General features: G+C 44.9%; 1 pseudogene; it reads left to right on the plus strand.

The window, feature by feature from the left end:
* The first annotated feature begins 11234 nt into the window (after positions 1 to 11234).
* LOC112309721 (mitochondrial fission regulator 2 pseudogene) lies at positions 11235 to 22728 on the plus strand (annotated as a pseudogene).
* Positions 22729 to 22743: the final 15 nt, after the last annotated feature.

The following is a 22743-nucleotide window of genomic DNA, read 5'->3' on the forward strand; positions in this document are numbered from 1 at the left end:
GCCAGGGCAATATATAATGATTTCTAACATGCTTCACTGACTGAACTATACAGTACAAACAGTTCCCTTTAGAGCTGTATCACCATTCGCGACAGTTTTGGCATATTCCACCATGTACACACACCCCGATTTAATCATTCCACTACTGAAGTACAATAAAGTGTTTCCAACTTTTGCTGTTATAAAAAATGCTCTTTAAATGAGCTTGTACATTAATTAAATTATTTCCTTAGAATAAGATACTGGGTCAAACTGCATACGTATGTTAAACTATGGCTTATGTGACAAAATGACTCCCAGAAAGCCTGAATTAATTTTTACTCCGTTGATCCCGCCTGGATCGATCTTCTCCCATATTTGACCATTGGCTGGATGGTTTGGCATGGCCTTGGCTGGAGCGACTGATCTCCCTCATCCACAGGGTCTCTCCTCTCCCAGCAGCCTGGCCTGGGCTTGTTCTCACGGCCCTGAGAGGGTCCCACAGAGGGGAAGCACACACAGTCTCCCAAAGCCTAGTCTGGAAATTGGCACAGGGTTCTTCTTGCCGCATTTCAACAAACAACGCTGACTTTCCCAGCTACCCCGAGAACAGTCCGCACAGCGTTGCTCCGAGTTGCTGTAGGAAAACTCTTAAGCTGTTCTTCCACAGGCTCTTCCACAGAGAGTGGAAATGACATCGATGGAAAATAAACAGTTCCTAAAAACAAATAGTGCTGGAACAATTGGACATTTAGGTGCAAAAATTTTTTTTTAATTTTTAAAAATTATTTAAGACCTATATCTTACACTGCGTGCAAAAATTACCTCAAAGTGGATCAAAAACTAAGATGTGAAATGGAAAACTATTAGACTTTTCGAAGAAAACATAGGAGAGATCCTTATGAACTTGGGTTAGGAAAATGGAGCAAGCACACGTTAGCTTTTGCGAAGAGGGAAGATTCCCAGAGAAGGCAGGACCAAGGGCTCAAGGAGGGGAGTCCAGAATCCCAGAGAGTGACTCCTAGCCCTTGAGACCTAACCAAGGAACTCACAACTGGAGTGCAATCCGAGTTGCCACAGCCCACGCACTACCTCAAGCCTCCTGTCTCCCCCCTTTCTAAACAGGAATATCTAGAGCAGGTATCCTGTGTGTGTTTCGCCGTTGTGTGTTGAGGGGCTAGGGGCACAAGGAGCTGGTCTTAAGGAACTACACCTGAGGACCCTCTTCCCTCCTGGACCAGACTTGGATGGCAAGATTCTGGACTCCAAGCTGCCTCCATGATGGAATGAGACTCCTGGGGGCCCTTGACAAGCGGGTGGGCGTGTTCTGCATGTGCGAGGACTATAATAATTTGCGTCCAGAGGGTGGACTGTAGTGGTTTGAAAGGTATGTCAACAAATTTTGTGATACGCCTCCCCTCAAGAGGTGGAGCTTCATTTCCCTGCCCCTCAGTGTGGAACAGACTTTGTGAACCACTTCTAATGAAGAGATGACAGAATGGGTGCGATGTCGTGTCCAAGATCAGGTTATAAAAAGACAATGGTTCCTGTCTTGGGTGAGAGTTCTCATTCTCTCTCTCTCTCTCTCTCTCTCTCTCTCTCTTTCTCACTCACTCATTCTGGGGAAGCCAGCTGCTATATCATAAGGACACTCAGCAGCCAATGGAATGGAGAAGCCAGAGCAGGAAGAACTCAGCCAGGCCAGCTGCCAGCCACTACGTGAGTAACCTTGGACACAGATTTTTATGAGGCCACCTAACAGCCAATGAGTGACCTTAGACGCAGATCATTACCGGGTCAGACCTTGAGATGGCCACATCCCTGACCGACAGCTTGACTTCATCCTCATGACCCTGAGCCAGAAGTACCCAGCTAAGCACTTCCAGATTCCTCAGAAACTGTGAGATAATGTTTGTGGTTTTAAGACTCAAAGTTTGGAATAATTTGTTACTCGGCCATAGATACTAATACAGATGGCTACCTTGTAACTTGTCATTTTGTGACTTTTATCTCTTTGGTTCTTTCTCACTATCTTTGGCCTACTTTTCATACCCTGAAGCTATGAAGTAGGGAAAATAAGAGAATATGGGGCAGGTTTAAAAATATATATCCATGTAGCATTGGCAGAAGTATAGACATATAGGAAAATAAAACAGAATAGAGAGTCTAGAAATAGTTCCACATAAAATAGCCAATTGATTTTTGACAGACGTGGAGAGTCAGTTCCATGGAGCTCTCTGCATTGGTTTTCTATTGCTGCTATAAAATAGTACCACAAACTTAGTGGCTTAAAAACAAATCAAATTTATTATCTTACAGTTCTGGCAGTCAGAAGTCTGAAAATGGATCTTACAGGCTAAAATCAAGATATTTTTCTAAAGGATCTATGGGAGAATGAGGCCCTTGCCTTTTCCAGCTTCCGAGGAAAACCTGCTTCCCTTGGCTCTTCCGGCAACAGCATCACTCCAACCTCGGCTTCTTCATTTCATCTCCTCCTCTGATGCTGCCTCTCCTGCCTCGCCCTCATAAGGATACTTGGAATTACACTGGGCTCTCCTGGATGGTCCTTTCAATAAGTGATGGTGGAAGAACTAGACATTTACCTGAAAAAAAAAAAAAAGAAACTTGATTACACCTTATCAAAACAAAATGAAGTCAAAATGGATCATAAACCAACATGTAGAAGGTAACCTCTTAAACTTTCAAAAGAAAAGATAGGAGAAATCTTTGTGAACTTGGATCAAAGAAATCGGTTTTAAGGACTACATCAAAAGCAAAATCCACTGAAAAATTAGAATGTCAAAATGAGAAACTTCTCTGCAAAGACACAAGTAAGAGAACGAAAAGGCACACCACATACTGGGGAAAATATATGCGAATCTGACACAGGGCTTGTCTCCAGAATATGTAAAGAACTCTCAAAATGCAGAAATAAGAATATAAACAGCATTACTTTTGAAATAGGACGAGATTGAAACAATTGCTTCACCAAATAAGACACACAGATGGCAGATAAGCACACGAAGAGATGCTCGACACCAGGAGTCACTAGGCAAATGCTAATTAAACTACAATGAAATACTGCTGTTAAAACACAAAATCTAATTGAGTAAATACTAAGAATCTTATTGGCTTTATTCAATGACTTGTGAATCGGGCAGCATCCCACCTAGAAACTAAACAGAAGGGAGCTCCCTTGAGCTGCAGACACAGGAAGGTTTTTATAGGCAGAAAGGGGGTGGGAAAGGAGTGAATAGTTTCAAGCTTAGGTCTCCTCCTTGGAGGGGTGGAAGGGGTCTTTGCGTATTACTTCACTCAGGCTGACCAGGAAGTTCCAGACTGACCAGTTAAAATTGCATTGCTGGGGGAGGCTGAAACTGTGATTGGGTTGGGTATTCAGTCTTGGTTCGCTGGCGCGGGGCTTAGTGCAAGTGCTTAGGCCTGTTGCTTCTTTAACACTCCGAAGCTACCAGCATGACCACACATGCACAACACACAGGAGTGAGGACCCAGAGTAACTGGAACTCGAACACATTGCTGTGGGCATGCAGAACAGGACAGCCACTTTGGAAAACTCTGACAGTTTCTTTTAAAGTTACACACACACTTCCATATGACCTAGTTATCCCACTTCTAGATATTTATGCAAATGTAATGACAATATACGTTCACAAGAAAAACCTGCTTTGAATGTTTATTGCTCTTTTATTCACAATCACCAAAACCTGAGAACAACCCAAATATCCCTCAACTGGGGCATGAATGAAAAGCAAAACGAAACTGTGACACATCCATGTAACGGACAACTGTTCTGGAATAAAAGGGAACAACCCACTGAACTACACAACAGCCCAGGTGAATCTCAAATGCTTTATGCTAAGTGAAAGAAGCCAGACTCCAAATCTATGAGTCCATCTGTGTGACATTCTGGAAAAGGAGAAACTATAGGGACAGAAAACAGATCCGTGGTTGCCAAGGGTTAAGGGTGGGTCAGGGGCTTGACTACAGAGAGAATCTTTTTTGAGGGGGCTGGGGTGGTGGCTCTCTTCTGTATCTTGACTGTGGTGTTGGTGACAAGGACTCCATGCACTTGTCAAAATTCATAGACTGGCCACCAGTCTAAAAGGGGTGTGTGTGAATTTTTATTAAATACAAACATTTTACACAAAATTTTTAGAAGATGAAAAAGATATGGGAAGTCAGTTGCCCTGGTTACCCTCATTTAGGGAATGGGTTCCATGGATGATTGCATGGATGGGTGGATGATGGACGGACGGACAGATGGATGAACGGATGGATGGGTGTCTGCCTGCCTACCTGCTTACTTACTTATGGCTCAAATTTCTAGGTTGCCCAGGTGACACTACTTAGACCTTTCAGGTAGGAGTGCTGGTGTGTCTTCTGTACAACACCTTCAGTATACCGTGCAATAAGCAGCTGAGGATTAAATAAGACACCAAATGCGAACATTCTTTTTCAATTGAAAGGGTACTAAAATGCCAGCTATGCTACTGCTAAAGGAAGAAACCATTCCAGATATTCATTTATTCTGCAACAATGTTGAGACTCCTGGAAGGCCAAAAGACAAATACCACAGGTTTAAAAGAATCCAAGGAAAGCCCCTGTCCAAAGAAGTGATACACAGGCAGTGCGGTGAACACACACGCAGCACAAGCCACTGCTAATAACCACCCTTGACATTCACCACCTGACCAAATTCTTATGGGGGGTCAAAAACAGGATGAATCCAATCTCAGTGTTTTTCTGACAAGGAAAGTGAAACCCAGAGAGAAGAGGTGTCTTCTACAGCGAGTTGTCGGTACAGTTAGGGTCACCAGTTTTATGGTAGGACGTTCCATTTCTGTTGCCTTTTTAAGTGGTGTGCAAAGTAGTCCTTTCGGCTTCTCAAAACAGTTCTTCCAACTTCTCAGCAGCTAACCCAAATAACCAGATGGGCAGATTACTGAAACAGGCAAAATAGTCCAGAGACGTAAAAGGGGGGAAACAATTTAATGTTCCTAAAAAGGAAAACATCTGCCCAAAGAAGTCTTTTACATTTAACTGAGAATTCTAAGTGGATTTTTTTCTACAATCTGCTGGGAGGACTTGATTTCTCTCTCCCCTCCCATGCAAGAGAACAATGAAACAATTGTGGGTTATTTTGCTTGGCTGTGTCTCAACCTTGTGCTATGATCTGAAGAATTTTTTTAATATAAATTTCCAAGGAGAGAAAGAGATTAGTGAACTTTAAGGCTTTAATCCACAGATCTAAGAATTGGTTTTCCCAAAGTTCAAAAAGAGAAAAGACCACTCTTCAGGAAATCCATACTGCAACTTTGTATCCCCGGGTCTGAGCAGAGAGGGGAATTCCAGAGGGAAGCCGCTGCCAGGTGCGGATGTTTCTTTCTGCATGAAGCCGAACATTCAAGTTGATTTCTGTAGGTTGAAACTACTGAAGAAAAAAAACAAAACTGCTGGAAGCAAAGAACAAAAAGAGGCAAATAAAGAGATCCTACTCTCCACTCCAGAGAGTACAGAATTTTTTAAAAATTATATTAAAGGAGAAAAAAACTTGACAAGTATCTCTGGACAGGTAAAAAAAAAAAAAGCTCATTTTCGTGCGAACTCTATTCCAAATAGCAATGGGGTTGCAAATCTTAGAGAACTAAAGCAGAGGGGCTTCGACCCTGCTCCCCACAAAGCTCCCACTCATACTGGGACAGAAGCTGGAAGAAAGGAAATGATCCTGGAGGATCGTCTCGATGCAAAGGGGGAGCCTTTATTGAGAGATACCGTGTCCTTCTTACAGCTGAGCTGTCTACTTTCTGACAAGACAATTTAGGGTGATCATATGCTCGAATTTCCTAGCAGGCACCATACGGTAAATTATTTCTGACTATAAAAGCGTGCCCGACTTACGTGCAGAGCAGAGCCCTCTGACTACTCCAGTGTCAAGAGGCAGTGTTTCAGTCCTAATAGTGTCCTTAGGAGCAAGTATGGACATCACTCGTTTTTTAAAGAGACTTCTGAAAAGAGTTCGTGCACTGGCAGATGTCAGACAGAATTTTTTCTTTGACTCTCCATATCAAATAGGCTGCTGACAGCAAATTCCACCAAACAAGCATTTTGGGATGGGAGACAGAAGAGCTGTGGCATCGTGGCATTTGGGGCCCAGGGGACTTGAGTGGGCATTTGGCTTTGCCTCCTTCTTGTCACGTGGCCAACTCCCTCTGAGAGCCCAGGGCTTTTCTCTGAAAACGTGGTGGGCAGCACCCACTTCACAGTGCTGTTGCAAAGAAGATATTTGGGGGCTGTGCTTTGTAAACAGTAAAGTATTAAAAAAATGGGAGGGAGAGTTTGGGGTTTTGTTTCCACGTCAGCATTTTCTGCACTCAATTAAACAGAACACATGAGGGATGCCCTGAGGGTCAAGTTCTGTCTCGCCTCTAGTAGCTCAGCCTGTCGAATGAAAACTCCGCACAGAGTGTTCCGCTGAGTGCCGAGTCCATGGACTTCTTGCTAGGAAGGGGGAATTAAGTCAGAATTTGAGCAGAGGGCTGTCCCCAAGCACTGGGTTTATTTACACCTTAGAAAGGGGACTTCAGGACTTTGTTACTTTGGGATTGCAACGATTGAGATACTTCATTCTGTCACCAGCAGAAACCATAAGCAAATTCCAATCCCCGCATGTGTCCCTTTTATTAGGTATTTTCCAAGAATTTTGATTGATAAATGCAAGCGTGGGCCTTTGATAATCTGAATTTCCTGTCCTATAGCTGTTCTTCCCCAGTGGCTCCCGGTCAGTAGAGTTAGTATCCTGACCGTCACCCCTTCCCTGTTTGGCTCTAGCCTCCTGTTCCTGATTGGTCCCATTGGACCACATCTGCTGGCTTTTCTAGCCTTATTGAGGTTTTCCTCCTTGGCTATGGTAAATTAATGGAGAGTTTCCAGCTATCCCAATTCTTTCTCAACTATCTTAGATAAATAAAATTCACTTTTCCAAATGAGTATATTTATTTGCATAGTCAGTCACACTGTAATGTAATTGGATCCTTAACATCTATTTAGCTAATTTGCATTCATACGAGAATGCAAGGTTGAGGAAGATGCAGAGAAGACATCAGAGGGATGTGATTTGCAAATTCAAGTCAGCCAGGCATGGAGGACGGCCTCCTGCAGGGACCCTGATTTTTAGTTTGCACTTGGTTCTGCTCTGCTGTCACCACTGTTCTGGGACCGACAGCCTCGATCCACTGTCTCCCTCTGCTCTCCGGCTGGGGCCCCAGTGGCCACCTGGGGTGTGGCACCTGTGACCACCTTCCCTGTCTTGCCAGCCCCTCCCCCACTAGGTTCCCCCAATTCAATGGTGGTGAGATCGACCAGACTTTTTTTCTTTCTTTTCTTTTTTTCACTTTTTTTATTGTATTTTTCCATTACCCTTTATCCCCCTTATGCCCCCTCCCCACCCCTGCAATCACCACACTGTTGTCCAAGCCCGTGAGTCCTTGTTCCTTTCTGCTCAATCCCTCCACCCCCTAACCACCCCCAACCAGAGTTCTTTCTTTTCATTATATGCGGCTATCTATCTATGTTTCAGGACATTTTATTTTTAGTTTTGAATATATTTTATTGATTATGCTATTACAGTTGTCCCATTTTTTTCTCCCCTTTCTTCCCCTCTGCCCTGCACCCTTCTCCCACCGGCATCCCCCTCCACTTTAGTTCATGTCCATGGGTCGTACATGTAAGTTCTTTGGCTTCTCCATTTCCTATACTATTCTTAACCTTCCCCCTGTCTATTTTGTACCTACCATTTATGCTACTTATTCCCTGTACCTTTCCCCTCTCTCCCCTCCCCCTCCCTGCTGATAACCGTCCATGTGATCTCCATTTCTGTGATTCTGTTCCTGTTCTAGTTGTTTGCTTAGTTTACTTTTGTTTTTGTTTTCCAAGTCCAGTTGTTGTTAGTTATTAGTTTGCTGTCATTTTACTGTTCCCAGTTTTGATCTTCTTCATTTTCTTAGCTAAGTCCCTTTAACATCTCATATAACTAGGGCTTGGTGATGATGAACTCCTTTAACTTGACCTTATCTGAGAAGCACTTTATCTGTCCTTCCATTCTAACTGATAGCTTTGCTGGATAGCTTAGCTTTGCTTGGATGTAGGCCCTTGCCTTTCATGACTTCAAATACTTCTTTCCAGCCCCTTCTTGCCTGCAAGGTTTCTTTTGAGAAACCAGCTGATAGTGTTATGGACACTCCTTTGTAGGTAACTCTCTCCTTTCCTCTTCCGGCTTTTAAGATTCTCTCCTTATCTTTAATCTTGGGTAATGTAACTATGGTGTGCTTTGGTGTGTGTTTCCTTGGGTCAAACTTCTTTGGGACTCTCTGAGCTTCCTGGACTCCCTGGAAGTCTATTTCCTTCACCAGATTGGGGGAATTTTCTTTCACTATGTTTTCAAATAAGTTTTCAATTTCTTGCTCTTGTTACTGAACGGACCCATGGTAGGGCGGGGGGACAATATACTATTACCAAATGGACCCCCTTTCTCCCGTGGTCCCCCTGTACTAGGTTTGCCTTGCCCGCCTCCAGGGAATTATAGCTCTCAATGCTAGAGACTGGTGGAAAGGAAAGGAATTATTTATTCAAAAGTTATATAGACTTAGAGTAATGGCTTAACGTCTTCATTAAAATCCCAAAATCCCTTAAAACACCCACAAACACACACAGCCCTTCCCACCCTTTGCCTAGCCCGGGGTACCATATCTCAGGAAAAGAAATAGAAGTCTGTGGCTCAGGTAGCCCCCAGTTCTTCCCAGTAATCCGTGCTTGGCTGGCAGGCCTCCCGTGGTTCCCAGCACCATCAGTACCACGTGGCACCTTCTCCTGGCCCGCCAGCAAAAGTCCTTTCACCCCTTTCCTTCCCACCACATCTCTCCTGCATTCTTCCAAACTGCTAATAGAGAGCTCTGCATCACTGCTGCATCTCGCTTTCCAGCTTCCTAAACTGTGTGGCAGAGGGAGCCCCAACCTGCATGGTTCCACCCCCCACCAAAGCCACATGGCTGACCCACCTGGGTTTAAATCCTGGCGCCAGTCTTCCTCTGCATCCCCTTTTCCGACTCCTCCCACAATTGGCCACACCTGCCAGTATGGCCATATTTTTTTCCATCTTTTCTGGGCTGCCATAGTAAGTCCGGGCAGGCGTGGCCCTGTGGCATGGAGCCAATCATCTCCAAGCTCTTATGCAGGCGCTGTAACCAGGGGGAGTTGCCTCCCAGTTACCTCCTAGGTGAAAGTCACTCCCATCTCCCTGGCTCAAAGCATGGCCACAGCTACTTAACATATCTATGAAACCAGTCAAAAGTTATAGATAATGTTAAATGACCATTTTTGAGGTTATTTGCAAAGTTGTTGATATGCAAAATAACTCAATGGCCCTGCTCCATGTGTCCCATCCCCCAGTTCAGACTTATGGGGCTGAGGACATCCCATATATTTTTAATATTCCTGGACACCCTGAGTTCTGGATCCCATTACAAATCCCTCTTAGCAGGGGGGTGGGAGGGGGGCTTGGCTGCACCCTCTTACACTCTTCCTCTTCTCCTTCTGGCACCCCTATGATTTGGATATTGGAACGTTTAAAGTTGTCCCAGAGGTTCCTAAGCCTCTCCTTATTTTTTGAGTTCTTGTTTCATTTCTGTTCTGAATGTTTATTTCTTCCTTCTGTTCCAAATCACTGATTTGAGTCCCGGTTTCTATGTTTTAGGATATTTTTAAAAATAAGATATCAAAAAATCCTTTTAAAAACCAAAAGCCATTCGTATGTCTTTCTTTGGGGTTTAAAAAATATGGCTGTCTCAACTCTGCCCAGGTGTCGGGAACAGGATCCCTACCTGACAGCTTCACCTTTGCCAGGGCACGCCCCCCTTGCTGGGCAGAGTAGCCCTAGAGAGCCCTCTGGTCTATAACAGAACTCTCCAAGCTGATGCAATGCGTCTTTCCCGTCGCCAGGGAGCTGGGCCTGAAGTCAGCGCATAGTGAAGGTCACTGAATTCCCTCACCTTAGGTCAGTGCCAAAGTGTTCAAGTTTCAAATCGCTCGTGCTGTGGTCCTGGCTGTTTCTAAAAGTCTGAGTCTTGTGGTGTCACGATCATCTTTGTGGGAGAGGTTATCTCAACACGAGAAATTTTGACCTGCATCTCCCTTTCCTTCATCATACCAGTTTCCTCTGTGGAAGGCCTTCCTCCCGTACCTGTGGAGTGAGTGTTCATTTTCCTGGGTCTTGTGCCGGCGTCAGCCCTACTCTCTGTGCACACACACACTTCCACTGTGTCTCGGTCATTCTGCCCAGACGGGTTGGCACTAGAGGTAGGGGAAGAAAATTAAAATCAGGGTCACGACCAAGCGTATATTATAATATGTGCTTATAAAACCAAAGGGCCATTTCAAGTAGTATTTAGGGTCAAACTGCCTCCAGTTGGTTCTGCTACCGCGTCGCCATACGGCCTCTCTGGGCCTCAGTTTCCTTATCTGAAACTGAGTGAAAAGTGCACATCACCGTCTCTCGCTGGTGGGCGTCTGTGAGAGCTAACCGAAACCCAGAGGAAGGCTAGCACGCCGGCTCACGTGTAAAGGGTATCCATACATCTGTATGAGCCCATCGTTTATCTAGCTCACAGGTATTTACCCATCTTCTGTGCAAAACCACGGCACTCTTCTTAGTATGCTATGTCAACACCTACCCCGGACTGCCCTCCGTTTTACGGTGGTCGGCTGGGCCCCTGCAGTGCCTCCTGACTGGTTCCATGTAGGTTATACCTCAGGTTCCAAGGAGGTGGAAGGAACATTCTGCCTTCTCTGCTTAGCACTCGCCCTCTTCTTCCTGGAGCTGCTCCCTCCCTGTCTTCAGCCACATGGCTCATACAAGAAATACCTTTTTCTCCACTGAATGTTCTGAGAGGGATGGTTTCCCAAACCACTGGGACTCTTTCCTGGATGTCTTTGGGGCTGGAATTGAGGAGAGACCACCCTTCTCTCCTGGCAGCAGCCTTGGGGAGGGAGGCTTGGGAGCCATGTTCCTGGCTGGGTGGACAAGGCCAGGGTGCGGGAATGGAGAATTAACCCAACAGACGGGCAGACTGGAGAGAGAGAGCCAGAGCCACCATCCTGCTGGCACCAGAGCCCTCGAATCAAGATGCCTTTGGGTCCAGGTACATGGCTGTTCCTCCCAAAGGCTGGCTGCTCAACACGGCATGCCCCCCGCCATTGTTCCAGGTTGGGGGCAAGCTTATCCCGTCAGCAGAGACGTGGCCCAAGAGAACTGCTTCTCCTTCGACCCTTCTGTAAGGCTGGGCTCTGTATCTCCCCCTGTGCCCTGGCTGATCTGTTGGTGCACTCTGCCTACTGCTTCAGTCCACTGGTGAAATAATCATCACAGCTCCCATGGGAGGGTCTCTGGCAGAGTAAGCCCCTTCCATCTATGATCGCTCTCCTCTCTGCTAAATGAGAATTTCAAAATGTGAAATCCTGACTCACGTGCAAATGTGAAATGAACACAAGTTACAGGTTTCATGCAACGCAACCCATTAACAAGAAACCCAGTGGCATGTTAAAACTGCTTCAAGTAAGAATGGGGTATTCTTACTTCTCTACCAGAAAAAATGACGTGGCATTGCTATGAACAGGAAATCTCACCATCAGAATTCTCCACTTAATATCTATCCTTACCGAGTTGTTTTAAAAAGGGGGTGCGGGGAGAAGAAGCCTAGTCAACAACAAGTCAGGCACATGTGCATACCCCGATGGAGGCAGATACCCCAGAGGGGCCCGTGACGAAGGCCAGCCCTCCCCTGAAAGAGCACCCAGCGATCTCTTGTCCATTTCCAGTTCTTGGAATCGTTTTCCTGACAATCACAAAAACTCTGTAAGAAAGAGATGATTTTACTCAATAAATTGTCACCTTCATTTTAGAGATGAGAAAACTGAGGTTCATAGAAGAAACCTGTTTTGCTCAGGTCAGGATTCAGAAACAGCTGTGACTCCCAAATCCTGATCTAGACCATCCGAGCTGGTCAGGGCCCGGGCACGCTTCCTCACTCATACTAGTCTGTTAGGGGGATGCATCAGCCACTTACTCACTCACCCACTTAACAGATATTGCTTTTGACTTTTGTTCTTCGTGCCGTGGAGTATTTTTGTCTAGACTTAATCAGCCTGCTACCGCCATGAATAAACCTCAGTCTGGCAAAGTCAGGTTCATTAACATATTGCAGAGGAACCACATCCAAAGGGTCCATAGGGCATCTCACCGAACAGTGAAAGAGTTACAGAATTGAGGGCAGAGATGGAGCTTAGGTCTAATGCAAGCGAAGAAGTATTTTGATAGACACAAAGCAAAGCAGGGCTCTGTGTAAAGGTATCATCGTAAGTCCTGGACTATGAACCACACCCAGGCATCCATGTCCTTGGGAACAATAAAGTTATGATAGCTGTGGACTGTCGTGGCCAGAAGCTCTGCACCTGTTTCTCTAAGTCAGTGACTTAACCCTGCCAGGCAAGCGTGAGGTGTTTCACTTTTTAAAAAATTGAGATATACTTGACTTACAACATCGTGTAAGTTTAAGGTGTACAGTGTGTTGATTCGATACATTTATATATTGCAATCTAATTACTACCACAGCCTTAGCAAACACCTCTATCATGTCACATAATTATCACTTCCTTCTTTGTGGTAACTGTTTTGTTCTTACAAACATAATTTCAAACCACGAAGTTTCTGATAGTCTATGATTTTAGAGAAAGTTTCTCAATGAGTAAGAAAGCAGTACTCACTCCAAGAAGGGGGTTTGTGTGACATCTACAGCCACAATGTCCTTGGGAGAGATATTATTTACTGTTAACTTTGGAGCTGATTTTAAGTGTCTTTTATTCCAGCCTGATGAATGGCCAGGCAGATATTTAAAGTCCAAGCTAATTCTTACTTCCTCGTGTCTCAAAGCAGGTGACAGACAATGCATTGGTAAGGCACAGTGTGAAGGTGCCCGCGGCAGTAGGGGATCTCACTTAGACGTAGGGTAAGGAACACCACCTTCAGGAGGCCGACCTCCCATCTGGGACAGGCGGAAGTTGACCAAACGAGCGTAAGGAAGAGGGTTACATCCCAGCAAGGACTTGGGCAAAAGGCAGAAGAAGGAAGGAGAGGTTGGCAAATTACAGGGTATAGAAGGGTTTGTGAAAGCAAATCAAGAATGCCTAGAATGCTGGGGGGAGAACCAAATAACATAGTTAATTAAACTTTATCCCAGACTCTCCTACGCCTAAGGGTAGAAAACAGGGGTCACCCCAGAGGGCGTGTTCCTGGCTCCGGGAAGAGATTCTTTGAACGGTCTTTGTATGTGTATACAAACGAAAGGCAAGCGCCAAGGGGAATCCCACGGGTCCCCAGGGACCTGGTTAGCCAAGCTGATCCTTGCAGAGAAAGTGGAAACATTTTGTAGACTTTGCCCTGAACCACCCTATCCTATTTCCTGAGAACATTCAGGGGAGACAGGCTGGCCTTCAACCAGTGCTGAGTTGCAGAAAAGGACAATGAAACCACAGAGATAAAATTGTCACAAAGAAATGGGGTGGCCTCCAAGGAGGGAACGGGATTCAGCAATGGGCTGCATCATTCTGGGTCCTGGGAGGGAACAGACTGCTCCTCCTGCCTGTTCTTCACTGGCCAAACCCAGTCAGAAACAGGGGGCCGGGAAGCCTGTGGACCCACGGATGCCAGCTTCCCAGGGCACAGAGCAAGGGAGGCAGGGAATACGGTGCACCTGCAGGGACCGAGTGGACACTCCTAGCACAGGGGACAATGCTGAGAGCGCTTTCTGGCCTGTGCACCCTGGCCTGGTGGTGGTTCTCTGCAAAATAGCTGAGCGGAAAGGGAGATAAAAGGGGTTGTTTACTCACAGCAGAGCAGGGCGGCGCAGACCCAAGGACCCAAGGCTGTGGACCTGGTGTCCACAACCAACTGCCACCTCCGGGGACAGGCACAGGAAAGCGCTTTAAATCGCTTCCTTACTTAGCTTTAATTTTAACAGTTCTATTTAACATGAAACAGAAACAGACTCACAGATACAGAGGACAGACTGACAGCTGTCAGAAGGGAGAAGAGGGGCTGAGAGGGACTGGGTGCAAAAGTTCACATTAAGCAAAACAACAAACAAAACATCACAGACAACAGCACGGAGGTTATCGGAGGGAAGGGGAGGTGGGGGAGGTAGAGGAGGATAGCGGGGGACAAATGGTGACGGAAGGAGCCTTGACTTGGGTGGTGAACACACCATACAGTGTGCACATGCGTTGTGGAATTGTGTACTTAAAACCTGTAAATTTTTTTAACCAGTGTCACACCGGTAAATTCAAAAAAAAATTGAATGGATGAATGAATGAATGAATGAATGAAAAAATCATTTGTTATTGAATTTAAAAAACTAAAAGGAGTGACAACAGTTGTACTTCTTATAAAGGAGATCGTACTGCTGAAAGTGGCCAGAGCCGAGGCTGGGTGGCCAGGCAGATCTGGAAGGACTTGAATGTCCCATAGGGGCTTTATCCCGAGGGTGGAGTCACCGAGGGGCTCCTGCAAAGACTGTCACATTTTACCGTCCTGCTTTCGCTGGATTGTTGCCCTGAAAGGCGAACCCCTGCGTTCTCCAAGTCCAGGAGGGCTGCACGATAACCCACGGTCAGCTGACGTTCCTGCCCAGACAGGACAGGAGAGCACTGGGCACGGAGAGGAGGAGGAAAGGAGCCAGCAAGGGGACATAGAAAACAAGGATAAAAGACAGCACTTGCTTTTCAACCCTGAGCCCTGAAACTACGCAGTCGGAAAATTAGAAAATCTTTTTTCCAGGCACCACACTCTTTGGTTCTTCTATGTTTCTAAGCTTTTGAGGAATGTATAAATTGGTTTCCAGAATGTTCTGGGTTCTCATTGAATAGAACTCTTTATCACCTGCTCTGTGCCAGAGACCAAGAGAGCAAAGGAGAAGAAAGCATGCGTGCAGACTGTGAGACCCTCACAGACCCACAAAGAGACAGACACACGAACAACTGATGAAAAGTGTGTGCTGAAGTCCCAAGAACAATGCAGAGCACGCTGTGGCCAAAAGAACGATAGCTGGAATATTAAAAATTTGGTGTGGCCCTGGCTGGTGTGGTTCAGTGGATTGAGCGCTGTCCTGCGAACCAGAGAGTCTTGGATTCGATTCTCAGTCAGGGCACATGCCTGGGTAGCAGGCGAGGTCCCCAGTTGGGGTTGCGTGACAGGCAACCACACATTGATGTTTCTCTCCCTCTCCTTCTCCCTCCTGTCCACTCTCTAAGAATGAATAAATATTTTTAAAAATTTGCTGTGGAAAATTGAGTTAATTATGTTTTTCAGTTCACAGTATCACTAGCCTCCTGCTTTATTTCATTTTCTCCCATTCAGTTCCCACTCCCTCCATCTCCCTTCCTCACAGGCACGGCTGTGAGGACAAGCACCCTTGCGGATATGTTGGTGTCCCTGTACAAGCACCCAGCAGTCATCATGCCGTAGATGTTCATCTGCCTCTCTCAGTCAACACTCTGATTTCGAGACCTATCCACAATGCACACGCACATTAAGTTCACAGCGCCAAACTGCTGGAGAGGATCCCGTAAGTTGCGTCTCTTCCGTACGCAGTTCTTACTCCATTCCCCTATTGATAAAAGCCTAGTTGCCTCCAACAGCCCCCCCACCACGTGACTGCTAAGATAAACACCTGTGGTCCTATCTATTTATGGGCGGTGAGCAAGTTTCCCTGGAGTATTTACTACTCGGGAGCACACTGATGGCTCTTGAACTATGAGCAACACCCCTAAGTGCTGGCACACTGCTCCCCAGAGGCCCACACTCGGTACTGCCTGACTCTCTACTCTAATGCTTGACAACTTGGTGGCTATAAAGTGGTATCTCGTTTCATTTCGCATTTCTCAATCAGGTAACAAAGTTAAGCAATATCAGCCATTTAGATATCCCGTATGAATACCCTTTGCACGTTTATCTATAATCTAGATACTATTTCTGCATCACTTGTTGGTATAAGACTCTCCCTATCTGTGAGCCAGTTGTCAACTTTGTTGCTTGCATCATATTTAAAATACATTCCTAATTTCGATATAATGTAATCCATTAACTTTTTTACCTTGTGGTTCGTGTTTTCCAGGTCTTTTTTAAGAAACCCTTCAGCCCCACTCACATCACAAAGATACTTTCCGACATTTTCTTCTTTTAACTTTATAGGTTTTTTTAAAGATTTTATTTATTTATTTTTAGAGAGAGGAGAAGGGAAGGAGAAAGAGAGAGAGAGAAATATCAATGTGTGGTTGCCTCTCATGTGCCCCCTACTGGGGACCTGGCCTGCAACCCAGGCATATGCCCTGACTGGGAATTGAACCAGCGACCCTTCAGTTTGCAGGCCCGCGCCTAATCCACTGAGCCACACCAGCCAGGGCTTAACTTCATAGTTTTATCTTTCCATGGAACCTTAGTCCATCTGTAGTTCCCCTTCACACAAAGAGTGAGGTAAGGACCCAATTTTATTTTTCTCTAATACTGAGGCACTATTTCCTTTCTCCACTGATTTGTGGTGCCAGTTTTATCAACCGTCAAGTTCTCCTGTGCGCAGAGGTTTGTCTCTGGCCCACTGGGCTACTCTGTTCATCGACAATTACCACACTGTTTTTGTTGCTGTGGCCTGGTAGCATGCGTTACTGTCTGGGAAGATGAATCTTTCTTTTTGGTTTCTCTTTTCCAAAGTGACCTTACCCATTTATGGACCTGTATTCTTCCTTAGACCATTTAGAGGAAGATGGAAGAGTCTCTCAAATAAAAATCCAACCAGAGTATTTCTAGGGTTACACTGAATACAGACTAATGGAAGGAAATTAGCATCACAATGATGTTGTAACCACCAGTCCTTTGTGGTGGGCTGTCTCTCATAACTCAGATCACTTTCTATTCATTTTTAAAGTTTCAAGATTTTCTCCAAAGAAATTTTGATTGTCTCTTTGATACCTTACTTCCTAGACACTTGGTAATTATTTTTACTTGTCAAAGGTATCACGTTTTCTATTATATCTTTCAGTTGTTTCTGGCTGCTGTAAGGAGTGAATGCTACTGAGTACTGAGTTCTTTTTCTAAAGATCTTGCTAAACTCTTACAAATTGTAACAGTTTGTTTATTGATTGTACTGGGCATTCTATACAGTTTGGCATATTATTTGCAAATAATGACAATTTTAACTCCTCCCTTATTATCTTTTTACATTTTAATTCTTTCCTATGTCTTTTTACATCGGCTAGAGCCAGCAGTATTGTGTTGAACAGCAGCGGGGATGTCAGGCCTCTTTGCCTTATTTCTGATCTTACAGGGTAATGCAGCAGCAGTTCTTAGAGTCAGCAGATGCTTTCTGCGGGCCTTGGATATAGAGACTCCGAGTTGTTGACCATAACCCACCTTTCCCTTGGCCCGTAGTGTCTCAGCCCCGTTTCCCTAGAAAGCGGAACCTATGCTAAAAGTTTCCCAGTGACCAGACTCCACACTATTGGACCAGGCACGTGTCCATGACCACGTTAAGCAAAGCAACTGCAAGGGCCCCAGGAAGATGGCCTGCTCCACACTCTGCACTTTCCAATTTAATTCAAGTGCAACGACTTGGTGGAACTTGATCACATCAAGAACTCCTGCTGTCAAGGAGGCTGAAAAGGGTTGGATTTATTGTCCAGGCTTTGCAGTATGGGTGGGCACCCTGGAAGAATGTTGGGATGGGCAGTTAGTATCCACTGTACTGGCCAGGCTGGACTACATTATGCTGCAATGACAAACAACCCCCAAATCACAGTGGCTTAAAATAGCGAAGGTTTACTTCCTGCACATGCCACCTCTCATAGGTCAAAAGGAATGTGACTCCGCTCATTACAGTCCTTCGGAGACCCAGGCTGATGGAGCAAGTACCATCCCATGCATTGCTGGTTGCCATGGCAAAGGGCAAGGGAAACTAGAGGGTTGCAGACCAGCCATGAAATTTATTTATTTATTATAAATAAATAGCATTTATTTATTACAGCCCTTGTTTATGACGGGGGAAGCACCTTAAATGCCCATCAGTAAGGGAGTTACAGTCATTTCCTGTGACTGCTGTAACAAATTGCCACAAACATCACACGAGCTTCTTCTTTCACGGTTCTGTAAGCCAGAGGTCTGCGATCAATGTCACTGGCCCAAAATCGAAGTGTCAGCTGGATCTCACTTCCTCTGCAGGCTCTCGAGTCGAATGTGTCCCTGGCCCCTTTCAGCTTCTGATGGCTGCGCAGAGTCCTTGACTTGCACCCACAACACTCCGGTCTCTGCCCTGTCTTCTCATCACCTTCCCCCTGAGCGCGTCCGATCTCCACCCCGGTCTCCCGGATAACCTCCCCATCTCGAGATCCCTCCCTTACTCATATCTGCAAGGACTGGTTTTCAAATAAGGTAACATTTACGGGTTTCAGGGACTAAAGTGTGGATATTTGGGGGCCGTTATTCAGCCTACTATAGGAATAATTAAATAAATCATGGTAGATTTCTACAATGAAATATATTGCCACCATCAAAAATAATGAATGAAATGAGACTACATACATCAATGTGAAAACATGACAAAGACATACTGTGAAGAGATTAAAAGTACACACTGCAGGACAATAAATATAGTATTATCCTATACTAGTTTACATGTATGATCCATGTGCTTACATGTGCTTAAAACATATTCCTGAATGCACACAAAAATAGCAGTAATCACCTCTGGAGAATGCAATTGGGGATGGGTCAGGAAGATGTGAAAATTTACTCTTCCTTTATACTATCCTATATTGTATAGACTTTTTAAAAAAATCATGGACAGGTTATTTTTACAATCACTCTAAAGTGTGTTTGTTATAAAACATTCTCTAGCCCACCTGCCTACGGTGCCGTGGCCCTGCTGTGCAGGGCTTCTTTGCTTTCGCCAGAAATCCTTTTATTGCATGAGAAGCAGAACGAAGATCAAGCAGAACAAAGGCCTTTTCCAACACCCTGTGAAGCTGTGAAGTTGTCCTCTTTTGCCACCTGTTGTTGAGCCTGCAGTAATAAGTCATAATGGGAATGAAGGGAGAAGCTGATGAGTGAGCTTTCAAAGGGAGCACGCACAGAAGCCATTCAATTAATAAGCACATAAACCTTTAAATCCATGTCCACCTCAGGCTGTGTCGTTTACTGGGTGGAGAGACTTGAGCAGACTTGCTCAGACTTCCTTACCTGTAAAAGGGAGAAATATTATGTTCTCCCTCAGAGGACTGCAGTGAGGACTAAATGAGACAATGCATTTCCAAGTAAAGTGCCTGGCATGAGCTGAGCTGCAGCCTGCCTGGTGCAAATGAATGCACTGATGAAATTCAAGGTGGTGAATAGCAGGGATGATATTACCTGCACATAAAGTCAGATTAGACATAGCCAGGTGCATTGCAATCACGTGAGCCCTGAACCGCAGGAGGAGGTCTGGGTTCCAGCGGGGATGCCAGTTAGTCTCGGCTGTGCGACCTTCGCACAAAGTCCCTTCCCCATTCCGGCTCCAAGTTTCATCAGCTGAAAGATGAAGGCACTCAACTATGACTTCTAAGTCCCTTCTGGCTCTCACATTCGACAATTCTGGGTACTTGGACACAGATTCATGACTGCACTTGTCACTCAACTTGTTTCTTCACATATTTATAGAGAACCCTCTATTGCCTTGAGGATTGAAAACCGAATGGATTTTCTATGAATTGAATTGTGTCTGCTGCCCCCCAAATTCATACATTGAACTCCTAACCCCCAACTCGAGTGTATCGGGTTGGCCAAAAAGTTCATTTAGGTTTTTTTTTTTCCCACACAATGGCTCTAGTAATGCTTAGTTGTCTTAAGCTTCATTCGAAACAATCTTGTTCATTGTATTGTGATAGCTGTCATATCAGCGTGCGTTTAAAAGAACTTATCAAAATTGGTTAATTTTTGTGTGGCCATTTTAATATTGAAGATGGAAGAAAATACACAACATGTTTGGCATATTATGCTTTATAATTTCAAGAAAGGTTAAAACACAACTGAAATGCAAAAAAAGATTTGTGCAGTATATGGAGAAGGTGCTGTGACTGATCAAATGTGTCAAAAGTGGTTTGCAAAGTTTCTTGGTACTATTGACATTTTGGCCAAATAATGTTTAGCAGCACCCCTGGCCCCTACCCAGTAGAAGCCAATAGCTGGAGGTAGCCCACATACTCAAAATATCCAAATCAATAAAGTTATTGCTGAAAATGAAAAATGTCTTTTCTTTTACATAAAAGACATACAGACTTTCTGACCAACCCAGTAGTTGGAGATAGGGCATCTAAGGAGGTAACTAAAGTTAAATGAGGCCATAAGGGTGAGGCCTTCATCCAACAGGACTGGTGCCCTTCTAAGAAAAAGCAGAGGCGTTGTGTTAGTAAGACAGTGCGATAGGAAGGCCCAGCCCTCATTCTCCCACAGAAACACCTTTCATGATTAAAACCTCTCAGTAAACTAATTATAGAAGGAATGTGCCTCACCATTATAAAGGCCATATATAAAAAGTCCACAGGTAACATCATACTCAACGGTGGAAAACTGAAACCTATCCTTTAGTATCTCACGGCAGGAATCCCACTCTCATCCATTCAATTCAACACAGTCCTGGAAGTGCTTGTCAGAGCAATGAGGCAGAGGGAAGAGGAAATACGAGCCATCCGAATCAGAAAGGAAGAAGTAAAACTATCTCTGTTCACAAACGACATGACCTAATATGTAGGAAATCCTAAAGATGCCCCCCCCACACACTTGTTAGAACTAATAAATGAACTGAATAAAGTGGTAGGATACAAAATCAACACACAAGAACACCTGAATTTTTACATACTAACAAGGAACTATCCGAAACAGAAATTTAGAAAATAATCCCATTTTAAGTACTTAGAAATAAACTTAACCAAGGAGATACAATATCGGTACATGGAAAACTACAAAACATTGATGAAAGAAATCTTTAAAAACACAAATGTATGGAAAGAAAGTCCATGCTCGTGGTTTGGAAGACCTAATTAGTATTGTTAAAATGCCCATACTTTCCAAAGTGATCTAGAGATTCAGTGCTAACCCCAACAAAATCCTGGTGATATATTTTTAGAAAGAAAAAAAATTATCCTAAGATTCATTTGAAACACCAAAAGATCCTGAAAGTAAAGCAATATTGAGAAAAAAGAACAAAGCTGGAGGCATCACACTTTCTGATTTCAATATATATTACAAAACTACAGAAATTAAAACAGTATGGTATCAGGAGAACGGCAGGTTGTGCGGGACAAGAGAGCTAGCGGCCGCGCCTTGGAGGGGGGAGGGAGGGCGTTACCCTGGCTGTGCAAGTGGCTCCAAGGCCCAGACCCTCATCCGTTACCACCTGCGTCCTTCCAACTCAGGCACATGGGCGGACACGGGTCTTAGCGTTCCTGAAACAGGATGAGCGCCTGTTGCCCCTCCCTAGCTGAGGATTCCGAGGCAGTGTTGCCGGGAAGCTCAGCTTCTGAGGAAGGTTTTGCAGATTAGGGGAAATAAAGGCTACACAGATCAGTTCGGAGCATTGTTCGTATTATTGAGAACATTCTTCCTTTAGAATCTTGCCTCAGGCCTGATTTTGAGTTGATCCCATTCTTGGACCCTGTAGACTCCGGCAACCGTGGATCTGTAGTCCCACCTTTCCCTGATATTTTGTGTGTGGCACATGATGAAGAAGCCAGGTATCTCCGGTTTTGAAACGGAATACGGAAAAATGAGGCAGAAGAGAGAAGTGAATTTTTCCATCCTTTGCAATTGGTTTGGGATCCACTGTCGCCATCTCTAGGACACAACAGACCAATGGAAAATTCTCAGCCTGTAAGTTGAAGCCGCAATTTAAAAAATAGCTGCCCTTGAAGATGAAGTGACGTTTCTTCCCTCTCAGATTGCTGCAATTGTGGAAATGCGGGAACTGAAAAACAGCACAAATTCTGGCTCCTTTGACTCGACTGACGGGCCTGGTGGTTTGGGACAAGTGCCGTCATCATCGGGGACTGCTCGGCTGAGAGTCGAACCAGATCCATTCTCAAGGTCAGTGCTTCCCGCTCCTCCTCCTCCTGCACCCCCACTGGCCCCATTTTCCCCTCTACAGCCTCCGTGTTCTCTTGTGCAGCCAGGATATGATACTGTTTGTGACTCAGCTAATTCAGCAACTGAAATGAAAAAACAGTACCCAGGTGCTATTAAGACCAATTATAGTCGTCATTCAGAAAACCAGAAAAACAAAGATGTTCCGAACACATTGGATGTCCTAAAAAATATGAATAAGATTAAACTTCAAGCTATTGAGCGGTCACCTGGAGGCAGACCCACTCCTAAGAGGAAAAGACACAGTTCACAGTGGGACCCGGTGGCTGTAAAATCCCAGGCACTTCAGCAGAAATTTGCATTCCAAGAAGACAATTCCTTTGAGAAAGAAAATAGGTCTTGGGAGCCTTCTCCATTTTCTAGTTCAGAAACGTCAAGCTTTTGACATCACATTTCACCATCAGAAGGACAGTGAACTAAAGGGAGAACTGGCAGACACACGAGGTGTTGTGACCAAGGTGTGAACGGCGCAAGCCGTG

This window comes from Desmodus rotundus, chromosome 8 (genome assembly GCF_022682495.2).
Source record: "Desmodus rotundus isolate HL8 chromosome 8, HLdesRot8A.1, whole genome shotgun sequence".
Classification (NCBI taxonomy): domain Eukaryota; kingdom Metazoa; phylum Chordata; class Mammalia; order Chiroptera; family Phyllostomidae; genus Desmodus; species Desmodus rotundus.